At 31.6% G+C, this 24462-nt stretch overlaps 1 pseudogene; it reads left to right on the forward strand.

Moving 5' to 3' along the window:
- Nucleotides 1-480: 480 nt before the first annotated feature.
- On the forward strand, nt 481-7099 carry LOC149547232 (putative nucleoredoxin 1 pseudogene; annotated as a pseudogene).
- The last annotated feature ends 17363 nt before the right edge of the window (nt 7100-24462 follow it).

Consider the following 24462-nt stretch of genomic DNA (forward strand, 5'->3'; position numbering starts at 1 on the left):
CATTCGAGTGTGGTGCATTTGTTGAGGTGGCACCAGATATGATGGGCCTGGGGTAGCGACAACACAGTGGTACGACGAGTCTTCATGATCATTCAATTTAAGGCAGATCAACGGTATGCGCTATCTCGCCATTGGAAGCTGCATGGTGGATATCATGGCAACACAGTGCCTTGTTGACATGTGTCTCATTAGCTCAGCCAAGGTTGGCGGTTAGCGGCTGGCAGTTAGTGTGATCGTTATAGTTAAGGATAACAGTTTGAAGGGTGGCGTGGTTAGTTCAATAAAAGGAGGTCAACCGCAGGGGACTTCCCAGGTGGTTGAATGAAAAGAAGCGATTGGCCCGCGTGGTCTAGTTGGTTTGTGAAATTAGGTTGACTTTCTGCCCTCACTGATTCATGAACCTAAAAAGTGAAGGTGATTGATTTTGTTGTGCAATTTGATCTTCATGATCAATCCTGACCTACCAAAAATGAATGCAGAATGAGGAAGAGCAATCCACCACCTCAGTCGATCCATCTACCCAGTCAGAACGTCGATGGTGCCATTTTCAGTCCTCTCAAAACACCTGTTGCAACAAAGATCAGATCCTCTTCAGATTCCCATGATTTTCCTCTGCAAGACTTAATGGCAGGTAGCTGCAGGGTCACTTTAGCAGCAAAAGATCTCAGTTATGCCTGAACTATAAAGGCAGATTTTGTAGTTTTTGAAAGGAGGACCTTCTCTCTGATTTTTCCTCTGCTTTTGCTCTGTAATCCTAGCGTGAATTCCCCTGTGCCTCTGAACTATCTGATTCTCTACTTATCTCCTTTAGCCATTGGTATTAAAGCGCAATAATTCCTTGCCTATGCCATTGTTTTTTGGAAATCTGTAATCTGCATGACTGTATCTTTGTTGACCTGTGAATGATATATAAGTGAACTTCTTCCTTGTGTCATTCATCTTGGTTTTCTGATCTGTATGTGGTTATTTGATTAAAGCAAGTCTGGATGTGTATATCCTTAGTTTCATTATGGTTCAGTAGCGCATGTATGGGCAGAGAATTGGTCCGAACACTCTATTCTGGTGCATCACTTCCTTAGATTAGAGCTAGGTAGATTTACTTTCATGCTCTCTTTCTCCCTTTTCCTCTCCAAGAGTAGTTGGGTGCACCCTGATAGTAAGAGGAAGCTGACCTTCTCCGGAGACTCAACCCCATAGTTCAAGTCCCACAACTTGGAGGTTGTTTCCATGTTTCACTAGGTTGTCCTTGTGCATAGGCCTTGGAAAAGGGTGCAAACGTAAGTGACAACAGAAACTAAATGACAAGTCAGCATAGTCATTTTATAGTTTGTTATGCACATTAGATTAAGGACTAATAGTATAGTCAATTATGCTATGGACATATTCTATTTTTTGAAATTTAAAAATGGCATAAGATAGATAACTAGAAGGTTACCTCAGACTAATTCTTTAGCCTTTCTATTACTTGAGGTTTGACCCCTATCTCTTTTGACTACTATCTAATACTTCAAAAAGAGTAGGATAAGCAGAACATTGAATGTTTATGTTTAATTGTTGAAATGGTACTTATGGACCTTGAGTAATTGATTCAACCCCCACTCTTAGTTATTATAAACATTTCTAACAAGTACATGTGTGAACGACTATTAGTACATGTGCTATCATTTTTTGGGGCTTTCATGAGAGATAATTAGGCTTTTTGACTTGGCAGTCATTCAAAGTTGAGTGTCAATTTGATTGTTTTCCCTATAAGCATTTAGTTGTCATTCCTTGTGCAAACTAAACCAACAATAATCTCCTCATGAAAGCTTAATTTGATTCATCGCTTCCTACTCATACATGTCGACAATCAACTAAGAGTAGTTCATTCATCAAAGTTGTAGATGAGAATGCCCAACTATCTGTATAAATACCAATAGTGTGACGAACAATCCAATGTGTTCATTGAAAATAGCATAGAAAGAGGGAGTCCATGTCTCATATTCAAAAACTCTATCTCTCCAAGCACATCTGTCTACTCGGTCGTTTCTTTTTTGACCTTAAAATTAACCTAATAGAGAAATGGTCAAAACCAAGTATATATGTCATAAGACCCCCTCTTGATAGAGGCACATCCCATAATGTTAAGAAAAACATGAAATTTATAGCAAAATAACTGAGATTCCAATTGTTTTGGCTTTTCCAGAAGAATTGCTCTATGTTCCTCCACATCAATGAATTCATTGTTTCCAAATACTTTACAATCATATTTTAGATTGGAAGGGGAAAATGGATCTATTTGTATTGCCAACACTAGATTAATATGTGTTTCTCTTGTTAATAAAGTTAATGCACTCACATCTACTTGTAGATCCAATATTTTAGGTGAAAGACACTCTACTTGCCACTTGTAGAATCTACTAAATCACTAGATGTGTCCCCTATGAACATGATCTCATTTGATAACATTACTCGCCACATGCTATTGTAATCTCCCTAGAAATATATCAACCCTATAATTGGCAAAAACTACCTTAACTTTAAATTTTGGAAGTGTTGTAGTGATATTGCTTCTCCATTAAAATATTGTTAATGGAAAAGACGATCTTGACCTTCCCGTCATTGGCTTTTCTGGCTAGGGAAAAGGCGAGGATGAGAGGAAAATAATAATGTGGGAAGTTGCAGATGTGAGCCCAGAGTGGGGTGCCATGCAGTTGCTCAATCATGGCATCCCATAATCTCTCATTGCTTGCTTGTAGGTTGCCAATAAAGATTTCTTCGATCTACCCATCTAAGTACTACCAAACTACACTCTTAACTAGGTGAGCCACAATTTTTACATACAAGTGACAACATCTTACCCTATGAAAATATGACACTATCTAAATAGCCAAATATTTGTACTAGCTATTGACCAATGCCAGTACCTCCATCAATTTGAACAAAAGGGGTGTACTTCTAATAGTCCATGTATCCAATGCAAATAGAAATTGTTTGATATGGATATAGTGTCTTTATAAGGACAAAAGTTAGTTATGGAGACATTTTTATCTTATGATTATGGTTTACATTTTTATAATATAAAGATTTTTTTAATCTAAACTTGTTTTATGTCATTTATTTTATTTTATATATATTTATGTAGAATTTATTTATTTATTTAATTTTTATGAGATATTTTTATATTTATGAAATGCACTCTTACATTTTTTTTTTTTTTTAAAGAATGATTATTATATTTGAATATATGTAAAATAATCTATTATTTGTAAAGTATAATATTATTTGTAAATGTTCAATTTAAAATATAATATTATTATTTTATATATTTTAAAAATATTTTGTATCTACAACATATTTATTGTTATTACTTTTTTTATGAGATGCCTTTGTAATTAATAAATTTAAATGTGATTTTCTATAACATTTATTAAATCAATAAGAATCAAACTAAATAAAAGAAAAAGAGAATCTAAATTTATATTAAATCAACAAAATATTTGAATTGTAAAATAGATTGCGACAATTATTTATTATTTAAAAATTATATTAAAATTTATTTTAAATTTAATATTTATCTATTAGAAATTAATTTATTTTAAAAAAATTATTCTAATTTGAAAATAAATTGTATAACTTTTTATTGACATTTAGTAAGTTTAAAATTTAAATATCTTCATGTAAATTTACATTTCTTTTATTTGACTATTACTAATAATATTAATACTAGTCTTTTATTGCAGTCTCAAAGAAATCTTATTATTTTATTATTTACAATATTGTGATGTAATTTTTTTAAATCATTTATTTAGAGAGTGTCCTTCATAGATAGTCGACCAATATGAAAAATTGAAAGCAACATAAACTTAAATTTATTTAACCAAATTATTAGGCACACAGAAGCATCTTACTTTGACAAAATGTAATGAAGTAAATAGAGAACTGAGGGAGTTGTAATGACACTGGTTAAATAGCTCCCTTTTTTATTCCCTGCCTAAGGCGAGGACTAAATTTTTTGGTGTGTTATTTTGCATTAGTTCATGTATTGGGCTCTATGCCCCAAACAAAAAAAATGGAGATTTTTGGTTTTCTCATTGGCTCGTTTGATTTTTCTGGGGATCTTTTTCATTTTCTCCATAGAAAATTTAGTTAAAATTTGATAAAGTGGTGGCTTTTTTTAGGTTAATCTTTTTCATTCTCTCATCTGGGAAGGTTTTAAGAAAATATTCTTGCACAGAAAGACACATGATAGGAGAAAAAGATGTGTCACTCATGGGAGGCTTCCTATGGCTATTCTTATGTATGTTTGGTTTTGCCCTATTATTCTATTATAATCTGCCCTTCATTCTATTTGCCTTATCATTCTAGTTTTGCTCTAGTGAGAGAGAGGTATGTCAAATTTGTCCATTTCAATCTTTTTGCTAGTTTTTGTGAGTGTTCTTAATCTAGTTTCTACTTTACAAGTTTTCATACACATGATCTTTAAATAAAACATACTTTTCACAAGATTCTTATCCACTAGTTTCTGGCATTTAAGAGCTTTTTTGTTTACTGTTTGTGTTCATTTAGACTATTCTCCCATTTTAATTGAAATATATTCTCTTAGCATCTTGGTTATTATAGGCAGAATAAAAAACATAACTTTTACCTTTATTATGCATCTTTTCTTGAAATTAAGATAGCTATATCTATCGATGGTTTATGAGAATGTAGCTTTGTCTTCTTTAAGATTCAATTTTCTACTCGATTAAATTTTGTTATTGAGTATCATGCAACCATGTTCTAGATATTTAAATTGTATTGAGTGCATTGAGCATATCATTTTGTCCTATTCTCAGATACATCACAAGTTGTGATCCTAATAGTTTAGATTAACAATTTAACATAAAGTCCTTACAACAAATTTTTTTGGGTATCAGCATTAGTTTCTTTGATATTAAACTTGTGGTGAATTATCATTCAGACGTGGTTGTTTCAAATATTTCAAGTTAAAATAGAGGAACAAGAAGGGACAATGGGTTTGTATATTTTTGCCCACTAGTTTCTTCCATGGAAGGGATTTAATAGAGAATGGGGATTTTGAGATCATCTTTATCTCTGAAGATAAAGATGAGAAATCATTTGAATGGTATTAGAAGGCCATGCCATGGCTTGCCTTTCCATTCATAGATAAGCAGACAAAAGAGAAACTTGATTGGGAATTTGTTGTGGGAGGAATTCCCACTCTTTTTCTTTTAGATAGGAAATGCAAAACTATCACTACTCATGGTGTAGGCATCATTCAAGATTATGGTGTTGAGGCATATTCATTTGGCAAAGAGAGGCTTGGTGAACATAACGTGAAGGAGGATCCATGAGGCTTTCATAGTATGTGAATTTTCTTCTTATCTCTTCTGACAAATATTTTGTCATTCACAATGGAGATAGAAAGGTGAGTGAGCATTGTATTGTCATGAGAGCGAGCATTATATTTTATCATGGTAAATTTTTATAATGATTGATATTATCATGTTTTTGAGAATTCTTGTATTTTAAATTTTTTTATTGCATAGACATGTCACATCTTTATAGTGCAAATAGTGTAAAATTTGCAAATGATATTACACAAAAATATATGGAAATTACTAAAATTTAAATCTTTTCCTAATGAACAAGTCCCTTTACTAGAGATTGTGTTTATCTCCTTTGACATAGATATAGAGTCCTTCCAAGCATATTTTGAAGGCATGCCATGGCTTGTTCTACCTTACAGTGATAGAAACATGAAGAATTTGGAGCAATACCTTGAATTCAAAAGCATCCCAACCTTGATTGTACTTGGACCAGATGAGAAAACATTGCAAACTGATTATGTGAATTGATCCCAAAAATATTTCATACTTATCAATTAGATCAATGTACAAAGAAACTAGAACACTAGAATGCGAAGAATTGAAAAAGAAGCATCATATACTTAGTTGGTGATGCAGGGTTTCACTATTCAACTATGCTTAAATTCCATAAGACTCTTCAATGACAAAATGTGATACAGGAAACATGAATAACATGATAATATTATGGGTCCAACCTCTGAAAGGCACCAAATCTATTGTTTTAGCGATAATCACTATGTTTTTAAAATGTCTATGGAATGTGGAATGCAAACTCTGGATACAACTATCTTTAAATATTTGCATTCCAATATTTTCACTTTCCTTTCACGCTCTATTTTTTCCTTCATTGTTTCAAGTCTCCTTCCAGACCTCATTTTTTCCTTCCAATGCTTTGAGTCTACTTTGATATTCCACTTTTCTTTAACATAGTGGTAGGATCTGCTTCTTTCTTCCAAAAATCCATATTTTTGATCAACCAACTAAACACATCCATTAACAGTAGATTAGAAGAAAAAAAAATTCATATTTGTTGGAATTAGATTATTGCAAGGGTTATTTGGAGCAATAGCTTATAACAAACTATTTTACTTAAGAAAAACCATAACATGACTATCTTGATCATGATTCTACTACATGTACCCATTTTTTAGCTCATAGGAAAGACTGTTGGTTTATATTTTTTCCTCATTGGTGCCCGGTGTGCCGAGCATTCACACTGAAGCTTGCACAAGTATACAAAAAGCTCAACAAAAATGGACAAACCTTTAAGATTTTTTTCCTCTCTAGTGACAAAGACCAAGAAGCCTAGGAAGAGTACCATGCAAGCATGCCATGGTTAGACCCTCGATTTGGAGGCAGAGTGAAGAAGTATCTAAGCCATTACTTCTGAATTCAAGGAATTCCATCTTTGGTCATAACTGGTCCTGATGGAAAAAATGTGACAAAAGATGCCAGAAACATTATTTTTCTTCATGGGACGAAAGCTTATTCCTTCACTCATGAACTATAGAAAGAAGTCGAAGAAGTAGTGGAGAAATATCCAAAGGAAATCAAGCATGAGCTACATGAACATTCTTTGAATTTGATTTCAAGGATGTCTTATATTTGTGATGGGTACAAAGAAGGAGGGAATGCTTGGTCTTTCTATTGCAAAAAAATGTGATTTTGATCTTCATCCAGATTGTGCTTTGAAGCATGAGGCTACTGATGAGAATGAGAAACACTGGAGACACGGGAAAGGGTATTGAAAATGGGGATGTGCACAATGGTATGATGATAACACTTGAAAAGTGGTGGATCAATCAAGTTTCGATTGGAGAAGTTATCCTAGAGTCGGCATAGGAATAGAAAATTAGAATAGGAATGAAAATGTGGAATGGGAATGGAAAAGACTAATCTCATTCTTGTTTGGTTAACTTGGTATTTGATTGGGAATATTTTACTCCCTTGTTTGGTTGTACAAAAATGGAATAGGAATAAGGTGAATTTTTTTATTTTTAAAAATATTTACCTCAATTTTTTTGTTTCATGGTTTATTTTTTTGAAATAATGTTAAAAAGGCTAATTTATTTTTACTTTTATTTTACTCATTGAAGTTAATGAGAAATACAATTTTTTCCATTTTTTAAACAAATAGATATAATAATAAAAATGTTTGAAAAAAAAATCAAATTGGGAATCAGAATGGCCCATTCCAATAACAACTATTTTTTGGAATGGACATATGCTCATTTTACGGGCAAAATTGGAATATTTTTTCCTATTCTCTATTCAATTTTGGGTACCAAACAGGAAATAAACCTCCTATTCCAATTTTCCTATTCCTATTTTAGCAAACAAATGGGCCTTAGAGGATATTGATTACTACATGGAATAGCCTTTGTGTCCAAAATAGAGGATTCCTATAGATCACAGATGCCCTAGAGAGAGATTGACAATTAGATACCATTGTTTTTGTATTATATGAGTTCAAATCCAATGTCAAATACACTACCATTAATGCGTGGTTATAATCTCTTGTACCATAAACAGCAAGGGGCACATGCACCAAAGTTCTTGCCTTTGTGTTTTCATGGTTGACTGAAGTAACCTTTGGTTAAAATGTAATTTATTTAATTTAATAAATATAACAAAAAACTAATAATGAAAAAATATAGTATTATAGTACTAAGCTAAATTAAATAACAGAATACAGTTAGTATATTATTATTAAATTTTATAGCTACAATGATATATATTAATCAAAACTTTAAAAGAATATATAAGTAGACATTATAGTATCATGGTAAATTAAAATGAGACATCCTAAAGAACATTTATCATAACAAAGATATTTATTGAATAATTCCGTGTAAGATATAGATAAAATTATTCATTTTTTCAGTAAGATTTAAAAGTAGATTTAGCACAACAGCTTCTTTTTTAATAATGGTAGTTATTTCCATGATAACTAGATCTAGTTGATAGAAAATACAGCAAACCATAATACGCCAGTACTTAAGCATTTATTATAAACTAGAAGACATTTTATTACATGGTTTTTTTATTCTCTATAGTTTATTTACTCCACCACCGGCTTTTGATGATGGTGGCAAACAGTCTCAAATGCTTTATGAATGTCAAAAATGTCATTAGTAGTTTTAATTCCTTGAAGAATTAGCACTGAGAGAATGAGAAGGTAGATAAACTTTTTTATTCGTGGACATTAATCATCTTTAGCAACATAAAAAATGTAGGTAGCATAGAGCTATGGGACTGGTTGCAAGTGAATGAACATAAAAAATCTAACATGAAGTAGGGTATGTGCAGGATCATGGTCAACCAAACTATGCTCTTAAGTGGCAATAAAATTAAGAAAATTAGGGTTATGTCAACTTGACATGTAATTTTAGACTTGTTATTAAATTTATATAAAAAAGTTGAGAGAAAATAATCTCTAGCAAATTGAATCTAATTTCTAAACTACTAGGACTTATCTCAAAAAAATAAAAATTGATTGGTCAAAATTTTGAATTTTAATGCAATATTATCAAAATCTTAGAACAAAAATAAGAAGTAGATATATGTCTGACCACCTTAATCAAAATCAAGTGATAATATTTTTTAATAATATTCTAGATATAAGTAGTAGACTCATGCATGGATGTGAAATATATTTTTGGGTATTTTAATTCTAAATAAATAATAATTAATTAATTTTTGACTTTAGTATTTTTTGAATAAAAAAAATCTCGTGTCTGACCACCTTAACTAATTCAAAACTCTGCAAAATATAATTTTTCATTTTTTTCTTTATAGTAGAAGAAACATAAAATGTGATGCATCTTTTAGATTTAAAAAATGTTGTACCTTTTGAAAGTTATAGTTGTTTTTCAAGTAATGTGTTAGTTCAGTCAACACTTTATACATAACTCCATTAGAAAATAACTAATAATTACTTACTAAACTCATAATTTGACAAACCTTACATTTATGGAAAGATAAGAATATTCTTAAGAAATCCTTTTCATTTCATCAAATTTTGGTGAAAAAAAATTCATCAACTACATGTTTGAAGTAAAAATCACATAAAAACAGGCCAAAAACACATTTTTTAGGATATTTTTTAAGTTGACCATATAGGTTTGGTATCAAAATATATAGTAGACCATATAAAGATATTAATTGTTTACATTTAATATCAAGGTGGGTGGGAAAAAAGTTGGAAAAGATTTTGAAATGGTTTGAGATATTTCAAAACTATAGATTTTTTAGATCGCCACTTTTTGGCACACCATGATCCTGCACATACTCAGTAATCATATGAAATACTCTTTGTAGGGCAGCTTTCATGGATGTGCATTGAGAGTCCTACAACCAAGTAGGTCACTTCAAGATTGGATGCCATGATGATCAACGTGACTACAATAATACATTAAGACTCAGCTAAAATATTGCTTGTTTGCATTGAATATACAAATAAGAAATTATATTTAAAATAGCCCATATTAGAAATAAACATATTGCACAGTACATACCTAGGTGGAGCACTGATGAGCCTAGATACTGAATGGTGTTCCATGTATTCAAGAATATTTTCTTACAATACTCTTTGTTGGGAAACTTTCATGGATATGTGTCAAAAGAGTCCTATAAGCAGGTACTTCGCTTCAAGATTGGATGCCATGATAATGATGGTGTTGGAGTAGTTAATTGTTTGATCATATTTGCAATAATAGATTAAGAGTCAGCTAAAATATTGCTTGTTTACATTGAATACATAAATAAAATTATATTTAAAATAGGTTGCATGAGAAATAAAGATATTGCATAGTACATACCCAGCTGGAGCACTGATGAACCTAGAAATTGAATACATTGGTCCATGTATTTAGACATATCAATCTGAAGAAGCAAGTTTAAGACAAGAAATCTGAAAGATGGAATAGGTTTATTTAATATGATGATGTAGATTCAGCAGAAAAAGAAAGAATACTCATGAGGATTATTGCTGTTAAAAACTTATAGAAAGGAAGAAGTTATTTTTTCAGCAATGAATATGACTCAGGCAAGCAATGAATATGCAGATTTACATTTCCATATTCAAGAAAGCAACAACAATTAACTTACATGTCACTTAAAAAGCAAGCTAAAATAATTAACATTGTTGCAGTTAAAATTGACATAAAAGTTATTAAAAACTACAAACTTAACACTGCCAAAAGAAACATTTTAGTCGTAGGAAATGGATTAAGACTGAAACATGGAAATCAAGCAAAATGTTCAGCTCAAGTGAACCATGTCAGCTAAAATTATTGATTGTTTACATTCAATATATAAATAAGAAATTATATTTAAAATAGCTTGCATCAAAAATAAACATATTGCACAATACATTCCCAGGTGGAGCACCAATAAGCCTAGAAACTAAATGTTGGTCCATGTATTCAAGCATATTTTCTTGCAATACTCTTTGTTGGGCAGCTTTCATGGATGTGTGTTGAGACATATCAATCCAGACAACCAAGTTTAAGACAAGAAATGTGAGAGGTGCAATGGGTTTATTTAATATGATGATGTAGATTTGGCAGAAAAAGAAAGAATACTCATGAGGATTATTGCTATTAAAAACTTATAGAAAGGAAGAAGTTATTCTTTCAGCGATGAATATGACTCAGCTAGGCAATGAATATGCAGATTTACATTTCCCAATTCAAGAAAGCAACAATAGTTAAGTTACATGTCACTTAAAAGTCAAGCTAAAATAATTAACATTGTCACAATTAAAATCATCATAAAAGTTATAAAAAACTGCAAACTTAACACTGCCAAAAGAAGCAGTGTAATTTTTATGCTTTAAATTGTTAATATAAATGTGATGATTAGAATATATACTCTTACAGTAAACACTAATTAGCAACACAACATTTTAGTTGTAGGAAATGGATTAAGACTAAAACATGGAGATCAAGCAAAGAGCTCAGCTCAAGTGAACTGTGCCATATTGAAATTAACATTAAATTATGTATGGTATAATTTTTACATATAACTTAAGAAGTATGTATGAAAAACATTTAATATGTGTTGAAGTGCTCTTTCTTGAATGTTACTAGTGACTGTTCAAAATAAAATGGACAACATATGTGTACTAGTGATTGTTCAAAATAACGAAGACCACATATATGTTTTATAGCAGATTTGATTGAGTACTATGATTGGTATTTGAAACCAAAACTTTGTAACAGTTGTAGTATGAGAAAAGTGTTTGATGTAGTTGGAGCCCTGTACAATGATGTGATTATATGAGTCAAGTTAGTATTATATAGAAAAAGTGATATAATATGAAATCAAAAGAAACGAAAAGCATTGTCAATGTGTATACCTCAGTGAAGACGTTGTGTGGCCTAATCTTCAAGTGAAAGAACATGAGTTATCTAACTACTTTGATTCAGATTTTCCTCTCAGCTAGAAGTCTCTAAACATAGATATCGTGGCTGGTTTGCCAATGACATATGCTTCATATGTCATGTTTTGTAAGGAAGCCCAAATTTGTTTAGCAATATTCTTCTCTATAAAGCAGTGGACAGTTTGATTGTTGTTGTTGGTGATGACTGCTTTAACATGCAAGGAATATATGTAGTTGATTTCCTCTTTACATTTGGCACAGTATGCTTTGTTGTCATTTAGTGTGGTGTAGTTGTCAAGTCTGTAGTCACATTTAGGGCATAATGCATGAAATGGATTTTAATATGCATTTGCAGGTGTCAAGAGCCCAACAACCTGTAAAAAGGGTCAAGAATATTAGCAAAATGTTGAATCTTATTGTAAAAAATGATAAGTGCTAGGTATTCAAAATGGTTACCTCAAATGTGGTGTGTAGGAGTGCATGGAGTCTTTCTAATGTTCTTTTGTCATTTATGCTGGAAATATATGTTGATGGAGTTGTACAGAGAGCATGCTTCTGATCTTGTTTTTTTACAATGTTTTTAAAAAGGAAGATTGGAATTTCACCTTTTTGTAACTATTTTTCCATTTGATAGAAGATTTGAGAGAAAGATAGATGCATGTACAACTATATTGGAAAATTAATAGTGATTATTTTGTGAAATGCAACAAAATTGTTTTAAAAAGTATAAAATAAAATGGATGCAAAATGAAGAAGCTTACCAATGCTTTATCGATATCTATATGGCCATCTTTGATATCAAGAATGTGTTATGTTCCTTTTGTGTTTGCTACCATAGCAAGGGCACCTACTATTCCATAAGCATATTCTTTTGTACAAGATGTAAGTTGTTTTATGGTTGTACCTAGGATGAAGTTATATTCATTTTGAAGTGGTGGAATAGTTTCAATTTCACTAGAACTTTTTAAAAGTAAGATGTAATCAGAATCTCCATGGTAAAAATCTATTTTTGGTGCAACTTCGAATTCTTTTATTGCTATTGCAGTTCCTGGTATTATCTTATTCTCAAACTTGTGTAGTAGATGACTAACAATAGTTAGTGTTATTGTCATTTTGCCCTTACAATCTGTCAAATCAGCTCATAAGACTTCACACATTCCTATGCTTTTGTCAAGGATAACTTTGTAGGTGACAAGTACAATGCCTTCAAAAGTGCTACCAACTTTTCTAATATTTAGATCTTCAATTGTTACTAGTTTTTCAAAAGTTAATTTTGGTCTATTAGAAAACAAGAAAGATGATGTTAAGTTGCATGATTTGAAAGACTATAAAATATGCAAATAACAATTTATGGTCATACCTTTTTGGTTTTTTTTGCTTGTTTGTATCTGCCTCAATTGTTGGGTTTGTTGTCTCCATTATGATTGGTTTGTCAAAAAAGAAAGAACACAATGTTAAGCTTGGTCATTTTGTAGATAATACAGTAAATTGAAGCAATTGATGCTATTACCTTTTTTATTCTTTTCTTTCATTTGTATCTGTTTCATCTGCTACTTTGGTTCTTTCCATCATTGCTGGTGAAAACATAATCAAATTGAATGTATTTAGAATAAGAAGATTGAGCCTTGTTGGAAAAACATAATTGTTGATTTTGTAATATCATGTTATAGAATGAATGTTTATAAAAGTTGAAAGGTGATCTGACCAATATGCTTTTGTTTTATAGGTGGAACATATATTTTTGATTGAATTAGTCCATATATGGTCAATTAGTGACCTATGTGCAATATGTGTTTTGTTGAGAACAAATTTTCTCTTGTATCACTTCATATGTTGTATGAGTTTTCTTGTGATTTTATTGTCCTTAGACATGTTTAGATTGAAATGTCCTATAATGAAAAGAGCAGTTTATTGAATTGGGTAGCAGAAGATGCTAGTCATTATGGTTAAGATTTCATCTATAGGAGTATTGGGTTGTATGTAAATGTTTGGAAGAATGAATTTAATGGCATCATGACACAATGTTAGCGTTATGACTTTGGTATTTTATGTTTTATGTTCTCTTGTATTCAACACTAACAGATTGTCTTTTGTAAAAGTTGTTATGCCATGTATATGATACACTGTATGGTTGTTGTATTTGTGAAGCAGATTTGTATGGGATGGAGTCAAGTGGACCTCTTGGAGGCACAAAATATTAGAGTCCATGGTGTCATAGTCATTGACAATATCATTTGTATGTACTCTTAAACTACAGGTGTTTCACGTGCAAAGAAGTAGATGTGAATTTGGCATTGAAAAAGTTAGTTGATCTTCAAGTTCCAATTTTGCATGTGTTTGAAGGCGAAACATTTTAGAATGAATATTTTGTTTGATCTTCAAATGCTTTGATTGTAGAGGTTTAAGTAAAAATCATGCTTGAATTATTTTTGTTCTTGAAAGTGTTGTGTATGTTAAATCATGTTGTGTAATGCCAGTTGGGTCAAAAGCAAGGCTTGCAGTGTGAGCCCTTGAGATCAGTGTATTGTTCGAGCACATGCTACTTGTATTGGAAACTATTTTTTAATCTGTACTTGTCCGCTATTAAGTATTTTTTGAATTGGCCTTGTTATTCTATGTATGGGAACCCAATCTCTTTGAATTTCTATTGTATAGTATCAAGCTAGTTTATTTCGTTGGTGGTGGCCTATTTTTGGATCCTTAAGTTGAATCTAAATTATGTCAATGTCTTGTTCACTTGTGTATGTTTTGAATATTCTATCTGATTCATTGACAAGGTCATCTTCTGTGTTATAGTTTCCTCTAATAATTTTGACAAAGATGTTTGATTTTAAGAAGTATGGATAGCATATTCCTGTTATGTATTTCAACATCTTGTCTTCTAAAAAAGAGATATAGGAATGTTGGGTCAAGTGGTGTTGGGCATAGGCAAGCATGATTGAGGTATTGTATATCATCATCTCTATGTGATCCCAAATGTGTCCTATTAAGAGTGACAATGAATTGAGTATCATTTTGTCGCATTGTTGTGTTTAGGAATAGTACTTTACTTTGTCTCTCCAGAAATTGTAAGGCATTAATTCTGTTGGAGATGGTTCATTGTTAAATACATCTGAGTCTAGTATTGGAAGAGCTCGGTAGAGATCACTAGAAAATTGCCAAAGTATTTAGTAGGCAATTGCATAATATCACATAATCATTTATCAAGGTATCGCAAAAATGTGGACCCTACCAAAGAGATCTTGTCTATGAGAAGTAGATGCAGTTGGCTATAGGTCTTTGACATTGTATCTAATGTCTATGTGCTGAGTAGGACAAATTCTGATTTGTTGAAAGGTATGTGAAAGGTTGAATGTAGTGTTGTTCCACCAATGTTGTATGTTGCTTTTCCTGTATATGCAGTCATTAGGCCTTTTAGTTTGTCAAGATCACTATGAATTGTATTGTTGTACAACCAGATGAGAGCTTGATAAAGAGTTGTTGCAGTAAATGTCTTTCCTATTCTTGCACCTCCTGTTAGAAACAACTATATTGGACCGTTAGGTTCCTTTAAATTTTTCATGACAATATTTTTAATGATTGCTTGTTGCTCTCTATTTAAAGTTCTTCGTAGTCTATAGCATTCATTATTGTTCATGATCTATGGATGTCTTGCAATTTCAAATGCTCTTGGGACTAGATTATCAGTGCTTTTATGAAGTGTAGCTTGAATATCTTGTTGTATGTCATATTTTTCTTCTTATGCAGGTTTTCTTTCTATAAATCTAGTGTCTTCAATGTTGACATAATTGTCATCGATTGCAGTGATAGCTTTGTCAATGTCACCCCAAATAGAATTTGTGGTGTAGCAAAATTTTGCACGATTGATTTGGATAATTGTTTCATTTTGCAAATATGCATTTCTCCAAGTGTTACAGTTTTCTTTTAGCATATTTTCACTTATGATGAATGGCTTATACAATATTAACTGCTCTCCACAATAGCTTTCTATTTCAATGTGTTTGTTGAAGTTTATGAAACAAATTACTTTTGGCTTGGTTTTATGGTGAAGCTTAGTGTCATCTTTTTTTATGTTTGAAAACAAATTCTGCAAGGAAAATGTTTGAAATTGTTTGTGGGCGTTGTAAATAATAGTCCATTATTGATTTTTACATCACATTTTTTGATTCATTGTCCTCTTTTTTTAATGCTTTCATTGATTTCAATATAAATGTTCGATCATTTTTAGGTCTTGTATCAATGAAGATGCATTTTCTGGAACTATAATTCAGTGGCAATGAAAGAGCAAGATGTGTTGCTTGTTGAGATGACATTTGGTGAAGGTTTAGTAAAGCATTTCCTAGTTTTGATATCATTTTTATGGTATCTATATTGTCTTGTTGGTGGTCTTTATGGATTCTCTTGAATGCATTTGTCATTGACTTATCCACTTTTTCCATATAGGAGCTGCAATACATTGTTGCAGCATATGAATTAAAGACTTATTGTGCATCTGTATTTTCTCTCCAAAGTTCTAGTATTTTTTTAGAGAAGCTATTGTTCCATATTTGTGAAGGTTCCCTTTGAAGATAAAGGGTAGGTTTATTGATTGTAGATCTCAAGGCCATTATGTAGTCATTTTTGTTGACACCTATTTCCTCTAAAAAATTTATGAATGTAAATGTGTTGTTGTAAGTTATTTTTTCAATTTTGGTATAGATTTTTTTAGCAATTGAATGTAAATTTTCATTTGCATCTTCTAAGGGTTCAAGTATTGTTGTACTCCTAATTGGTGGAAATGAGAAATTATATTTGCAATGTGCATTTGTGGATTTTTTGCATCGTTTTGTATGGTGGTGTATATGCAATACTGTTGTATTTAGGTCTAAATCTTTTGTGTCACATGTAATGTGTTTGTCAATAAATTTTGTAATGTTTGTATTGTTATGCCTTCGATATACGGGTACATTCTGAACCCATATGAAGAAGTGGTCATATTCATTTCCATGATTTTGAAATTTAGTTACTAAAAAATAGTGTAGTACATTTTCAAATAAAGACTAATCTATAAAGATCAATGTTTTTAATGCATTTATCTTATGTCTATAGTATCATGCATAGGTTATTGGGTCTATTTTGATTAGTTCATAGACATTTTTGTTATTTTCTATAACAAAGTCTTGTTTGTTTGTTGAATAGTGATTTGCATGTAGTTCTTGCAATGTTATTTGCAGTTCAGACTAGTTCTATTCGACACTGGTAAATGTGAGGAAGAAAGTAGGTGGTCCTAGTTGTCATATTATTGAAAAGACATTCTTTTTAAGGTGTTCTGTGTAATCAGGAGATATGCATTTTTTTTTAAGTCAACATAATCTATATCTGACTTTAGTATATTCTCTAGATTTGGTTTATGCTTGACTTCTTCCACTAATAGCTTTCTTCCTTTTAGTTAGACCTTTCAAATTCTTATCCACATTGTGGGTCACGGGTGATCCCACAATAATGGGTTCCACTTTTGACCAATTTTGACACTAAAATCAATATTTTTGCAACAAACATCACGTTCAAGTGTCTATATCTCCAAAACTATAAATAATTTCAAGATGACATAAACTAATGATTTTGAATACTTTGTTCCTACTTTGTAACTATATTTTTCAATCTAAAAAAAAAATATTTATGTCAATTTTTTTTATCTCCTCCGAAAAGTGGTACATAATAAAATTTAATATTTTAAAGAGTGACAGTCCGTTTGACACATAACTTTTTTTTTCTAGAAATGATAATGAAGTAATTCTTTTGGCATTGGATTTGTAACATCAATATCCAGTGTCTGCATTTGGTTTGATTTATTTTTGTTGAATATTGTATAGTTTATGAAGTTTTGAAGTGACACGAATCTTAATTTAGACACACATTCCGTTTGACACAGATAATTTGAAGTCAATTTATCATAAATCTAAATTTTTTATTTGAATAGTAAGGTATCTCAATAAGCTAGTGCCTACATATTTTTTTTAAAAAATTGACCTAATTTACTAATTTTCCCGAGGTGTCGAAGTCGGTTGATGTTCAATCGGTAATGAACCTATAATGAGTTAAACTCATATTTGAAATTTTTAATGACTAAAATATGTATTAAAATTATAGTCATTGGAAAGCTTGCTCCGAGTAGCACATTTTGACATTTTTTATTTTACATTAGGAGACCATTCTCCTGCAATTATGGGAGTCAAAAGAGCAAAAAATTAAAAAAATAATGAAAAATGGGTTGAAATTTTCTTAATTTTGGGCGTTTGCCCAAACATGGTGTTTGCGTGAACATATTAAGCATGTTCATGAGAACACATGTTTAGGCGAACATGCCCATTGCAATTTCATGGTGGTCAAAAAATTAAGTGACCATGTTCACGTGAACATGCCTAAATTTTTCGTGTTCGTGTGAACAGTCGAAAAATCCAAAAAATTATCAAAAATGGGACCTGCATCTACATGCATGAAACATCATTCTATTAGCAAAAAAAAAACCACCATGTCTCACATTTCAATCATTGACTCCAAATTTCCATCATAGACGTTATTTTGTGCCATCAATCTCTGTATTTGGCATCAACCTGATAGTGCATTGCAGGCCTGTCTTTGCCACGAATTTTGTCCATAGATAAATCGAAGGCAGGTGAGAGATTTCTCAATATTTGCAAATTAATGTTCTTCCTATCTTCGTTCACGCTTTCATCAATATTTCCTATCTTCGTTCACAATTTGATAAAAAAAATTGTATATCTAAATTATTTATTTCTTTCTTTCATTAATGAAGTTGTTTAACGGATGCATTGAAGTTAAATTAAAAATTAGTAACACATTCATGGTTTTAAGAAATGTATATTCTTATTGATTTTTTCATTTTTTTAAATATTGAATTTGTTAAAAAAAAATTGAACATCTAAATTATTTCTTTCTTTCTTTCATTAGTGAAGTTGTTTAAATGATACATTGAAGTTAAATAGATTCAAACTAGATACTTTTAAAGTGTGGTTACATGTTAGTTTTACTTATCTCACTTTAATTATCTTGGCAGTTACATTTAATTGAATTTTTTAATTTATAACTTGAATTAATGAGAAATATTTAATTTTATTTTCAAATCAAATTCATTCAATAAAAATAAATGTGCCATAACTCTTTATGAATTCTCAATTTGTATAAAGAAATAATCTAAGGTTTTCATTTCCTTCTAGAACATAGATTAGATGATTTTGTGTTACTAATGGTCTCCTTGCAATATGTGGCAATTGTGGGATAAAGACATGATCATAACAAACTACTAATATTTGCTTTGCAAGACATTGTTGAAGACTATTGTGTGTTTGTAAAAACCATGTGTGTGGATTTATTAGGTTAAATAACACTTCATTTGGTGCTTAAGATGAACTTTTTATTTTTTGCCTAGCGTGTTTACAGTGTTTAAATCCCTAAGAGTTGCATTGGATGTATCCTCTCCCCTCGCCATTCATGGATCTTGGGTGTAAGAGAAATCCATGTAATTTCTATAGGAGGCCTGCCTTGGACAAGGATACTCGATATTGGGTATGCCAGGGGATGACCTCAGAGCAGTAACGGTCCAAAAGCTAGGTTAACGTTCTAGTCACTATATAAAACTTGATTATGGTGAAAGTTGTGTCGGCGCTATTGCTGAGTGATAGCTCTCCTCCAGTATCCTTGTGGTGCATCAAACCCCACTTCTCGGGGCTAGGAGACCTTCTGAGGAATTTTATCACTCACTTGCTGAATGGAATGCCCTTACTAAAAACCATGTTTTAGTGGCCAAAATCCTTTCTATCCACTGGCTCAAGGGGTCACCCATGCCCGTGAAGACATCCTACATTGTCGCAGTCCTTAGTAGAGACAATTATCCCTTGGGAAGTCATGCCCCTTGCGAAGTAGATCTTGGTAGCCCCGAGAAGTGAGTGCACTGTAAGGGTGAGCTTGTGGTGCCAAGGTCCTAAGTTGTCCGCTATAGATAAGTGCGGCTAAACTTTGGTTCAAGTAGGAAATCAGTCGATACAGTCCTAAAGCCTAGGTTGTGGTGTGACTATTCACTTTTAACAACAACTATTCTTGTCTTAATGTGTCTTGCGTGTGTGTAAAACATAATCAAGATAAAAGCCAACATTCAAATTTACACCTTGGAAACTTGCAAACCCTTGTCAAGATATCAAACATTGTCAAAACATTGTCAAAACATCACAAACTTTGGTTCAATACATTCAAACCTTGGAAAACATGGCAACTTGTGCTCCTAAACGTGCTTGGCAAAACATAGATTTCACTTTTGCATAGCATCCACTTGCATTCTTCATAGTTTGAGCCTCATACTTGCATCATATAGACTTTATATAGCACCTTTTTAGTTTCCCCCATATTCACATTCCAATCATTAGCATTTAACCTTGCATCGTTTGCATTTCACCTCAAAAATTATCACTTTGCATCTTCCATCTTGCATCTTTGCATACCCAACCCTCATCTTGACTACTTTAACCATCATTTCGGATGTCCTACACATCATTTTGAGCATTCATTTCGAATTATCTCCTTGAATGTGTCTATCCCTCACTGCTCTTTCCCTCTCCCTTACACACACAAACACTATTTACTTGTGTCTCATTTTTATATTCATCCCTCCATCTCTGTCTACCCCTTTCACTTCTCTCATCACCTATCCCTTTTCTTCTCCACATACACCTCTCCTCTATATCCATATTTATTCTCCATCTCTCCCTTTATCCATCTCTATCCCTATATCTCCCTCTCTACCTTCTCTTAGTTATATATTTCATTCTCACTATCTTTGTTTATCTCTTCCTTTCATCTCCATATCAATCTTCTTCTCAATCCCTTACTCTCTCTTTCTCTTCCCTTTGCATATTCTCTCTTTCTATCTCCTTTCTACCCCCCACCCTACCAAACCACATCTCTCTCTCTCTCTCTCTCTCTCTCTCTCTCTCTCTCTCTCACACACACACACACACACACACACACACACACACACACACAAACACATTATTATTTTTTCTTTATGTCAATTATAACATATCAAATAATTAAATATTTAAATTAAAAAATATGTTATTATGAATCATTTAATATTACAAGTTTAAGTTTGTTAGATGACATTTTTTTATCTATATTATCTTTTAATAATCATTTGGAGTAGTGATCTATATATAACTATTGTAAATATTTACATTCATTATAATATAATTAATATGTATACATTTTAATTGTAAATTATTTTTTCATTAAATTATTATAAACATAAGAATTAATGCAACCTATTTAATTGAATAAATTTATATTTAAGAATTTCAATTATTTTTGAAGCTTTTACAACATTGTTATATTACTAATATTTCAAATTTAAATCTCCTTTTGAGTGAATATCAACATAATAAGAAAATATTTATGTTTGAATAAGAAAAAATATATTATAAGACATGTTTTATTTTAGATGTATTTTAAAAGTAATATATTTTATTTGTTATTTTCAAGTAAAAATTAATAATAGATTAAATAGATTAGGTATAATTATATTAAATAGTAATAATGATACATATACATATTTACATAGATACCTTTTTTTTGGTTAAATATATATTAAATAATATATTTTAAAATAGAAGAAGATGAATAATGCATTTAAACGATAAACTTTTATTTTGTTAGAAATGTGAAAAGCTATTTTTATTGAAATAAAAAACAATGCAAATGACTAGGGCAAAACAATCTTAGTCCTTTCATGGAGCCTATCAATGCATTCACCAACAACGACACCAATTTGGGAAAGAAACCTAGTAGTCGCTTAGGCTAACTTTGGGTACTTAGATCTCCTAAATCGTAAGTTGAATTATGTTAATTTTTTGGTGTACCTCCATAGGTGACTCAAAATTTTAAGGCTAAGGTTTTAGCATTTGGGCCTTTACGTATCTCTCTATAGAGGCACTAGTAAAGTTGGACCCATTTTTCAACAAAAAATCTGGAAAACATAGCTCTTAGAATTGCCTTAGTTTTAGCCTAGCGTCCCAACTGCTACCTATGTCAAGGTAGATTTGGCTTTGTCATTTCGATCTTATCTTTTTTTGTCATTTTTTTTTGTCAAGATCCAAAGTCTATTGTCATAACGTTAAACTCTTAGGTTAATACCTTGTAAAGATTTCACCTAAGTTCAAAAACCCTTATGTATACCGAGCTATCATTAGCATAATCATATTCCTAAATGTCATTTTTGACTTACCCTAGTGGTATATCCCCCTCATCTTGCATTTTTCAAACCCTAGCATCATTTTCACTATCAAACCCTATCAAATTGTCCATCAACCAACTTGTCTTCTTGATCACCTATCCTCATTTTGCATAGCCTAAACATCATTATCAACCCTAGGAAACCATCCCTTGCATAGTCCACTTTGCATACACCTACCTTTAACATCCTTACCAAGTCCAAAACATAACCCTAACCTTCATTTTGCACATCATAATCTTCATCTTGCATACCTTCAAAATGACACCTTGCATTTGCACTTGCATAACATCCCTAGGACATTTGTACTTTGCATATCAAAACCCTAGGTCATTTAACATTTCCTCACATTGCATAACATCCCTAAACACTTAAAAATATCAAAAACACTCATATCTTGCATACCCATATCTTAATTATCAAGTTTTGACCTCTTTTATCAACTGCAACCCTGTTTTACTAACTGCACACTTCATGGGCACACTTGGTAGTTTCAGGGCGCACTTGGTAGTTTTAGGGTGCACTTGGTAATTAGGTGTTTCATTCTAGGTTCCAAAACCCTAATATGCACTTCCACACCTTGCATAGCATCCCAAGACCTTAGGAAACACTCTAAATCACTCAAAACACTTAAAATTTGCATTTTAGGAAACTTTGGAGCTACATCATTTGCAGAAGAAAGAAGGAAATGGGAGCTACAAATAAAAGAGGGGGTTTCTAACCTTGTATTTGCTTCTTTTGATTAGTTTGGCTTTCATGGTAGACTAGTGGGTGCTAATGTATGTTGATTGAGTTTTGTGATTTCTCATAGTATGTTATGCATTTAACCCATTTTTCTAGTCCTACAATCAGAACGAAAAAATTAAAGAGACAAAACAATTATATATTTTATAAGAAAGAAAAATTTATTTTTTAGGACAAACATTCTAGTATTCATACCATGTTATTTGTTTGTGATTCAATAATGGCTTAAGAAGGATTTAGTGCTTTGCTACTTGTAAAGAATGCAACTCATAGATTTTAGTCATATAATGAAGAATATTTATGCCTTGTTGTAGATGACTACATTCTATTGATTTCTGTCAAATAATTTAAAAGTACTAACAGTGACAGACAAATTCATACAGTGATTTTTTTATCTGGTTATTGCGCAAAATTTATCTTGAGGCAAGGGATAAATTTATTTTTTTTTGATTTTATAATGGGAAACAAGAGAGGAAGGCAAAACAAATATGCAATGAAAAGATCTGATGAAGCAGAACAAAGAAATATTCAGAAGACTACAACACGTTATTATCGAATTAAACAAGGTGAAGGAAATGTTGAAGAAGGCTCAACAAAAGTAGAAGTAGTGCCTATGGGAGAGAGGTCAAGAACACTCCCTATGGAATCTCAAACAATGAATGTTGAAGAAGGTTCAAGATCAGTCCCTATAGAGGTTCAAATAACAAAAGTCAGAGAAGGGTCAAAGTCTTTCCCTGTTGAATCTCAAATAATGGATGTTGGAGAAGGCTCAAGATCGGTCCTTGTAGAAATTCCAATAACAGAAATCAGAGAAGGGTCGAGATCAGGTGTAGGAACTAGTATGGATGAACTCTTAAATATTGTCCAATCTGTAACGTATGGCATTTCTCCTAAGAATTTAGATCATTTACTTAAAACGGATGTACATAAATTGAGAAAACTTGCAGCTAGTGTTCAACCATTAAGTTTGTCTAAGAGAAGGTCAATGAAGAATAAGATAAGAGAAATTATGACTCAATTTGATAATACTAAAACACTTGAACAAGCTTAGTTGCTTTCACTTTTGCTTACACAAAAAAGGTTGCAAGAGGCATTGAAATTGTTAGGTGTAAATACAACATCAAAGAAGAGAAGATTTTCTAACATGCAAATTGATTTGATTGAAAATGTTAAACAAGGTTTGAGAAACATAGGAAAACACTCTCGAACTAAAGATAAGTTTGTGGTGAGAAAAGTGATGTTGATGTCTGTTGTAAGTAAGAATATGACCCAAAATAGACAAATATCTTGAATTTCGTCTGAAATGGGTTTTAGTAGGAAAACAATGAGAGAATATGTTAAGAGAAGATTAATTGTGTAGAGGACCTCGTTCTGATAAGATTGAAGAGTTATTAAAAAAATTAATCATATCATTTTGGATTGATAACACTCGTCCTTCATCAAATAGTAGAGATGTTATCAGACATAGGATTGTGCCTGGTCAATATGAACATCATACAAAACATTAGTTGGACACAACACAACATGAGTTATTTGTGTCATTTTGTAGTCAACATCCTAATGTAAAAGTTGGGCAAACATTGTTTGAAAAATTGAAGCCATAATTTGTGAGGTCAAACAAAGCGTTTGAAACATGTTGTTGTCATCATCATATTGAGTTTGATCTCCACTATCAGGTATTTCAAAAGTTTGTAGAAGACACA

Source organism: Cupressus sempervirens, chromosome 7 (genome assembly GCF_028749045.1).
Source record: "Cupressus sempervirens isolate cs-2001-9-10 chromosome 7, ASM2874904v1, whole genome shotgun sequence".
Classification (NCBI taxonomy): Eukaryota; Viridiplantae; Streptophyta; class Pinopsida; order Cupressales; family Cupressaceae; genus Cupressus; species Cupressus sempervirens.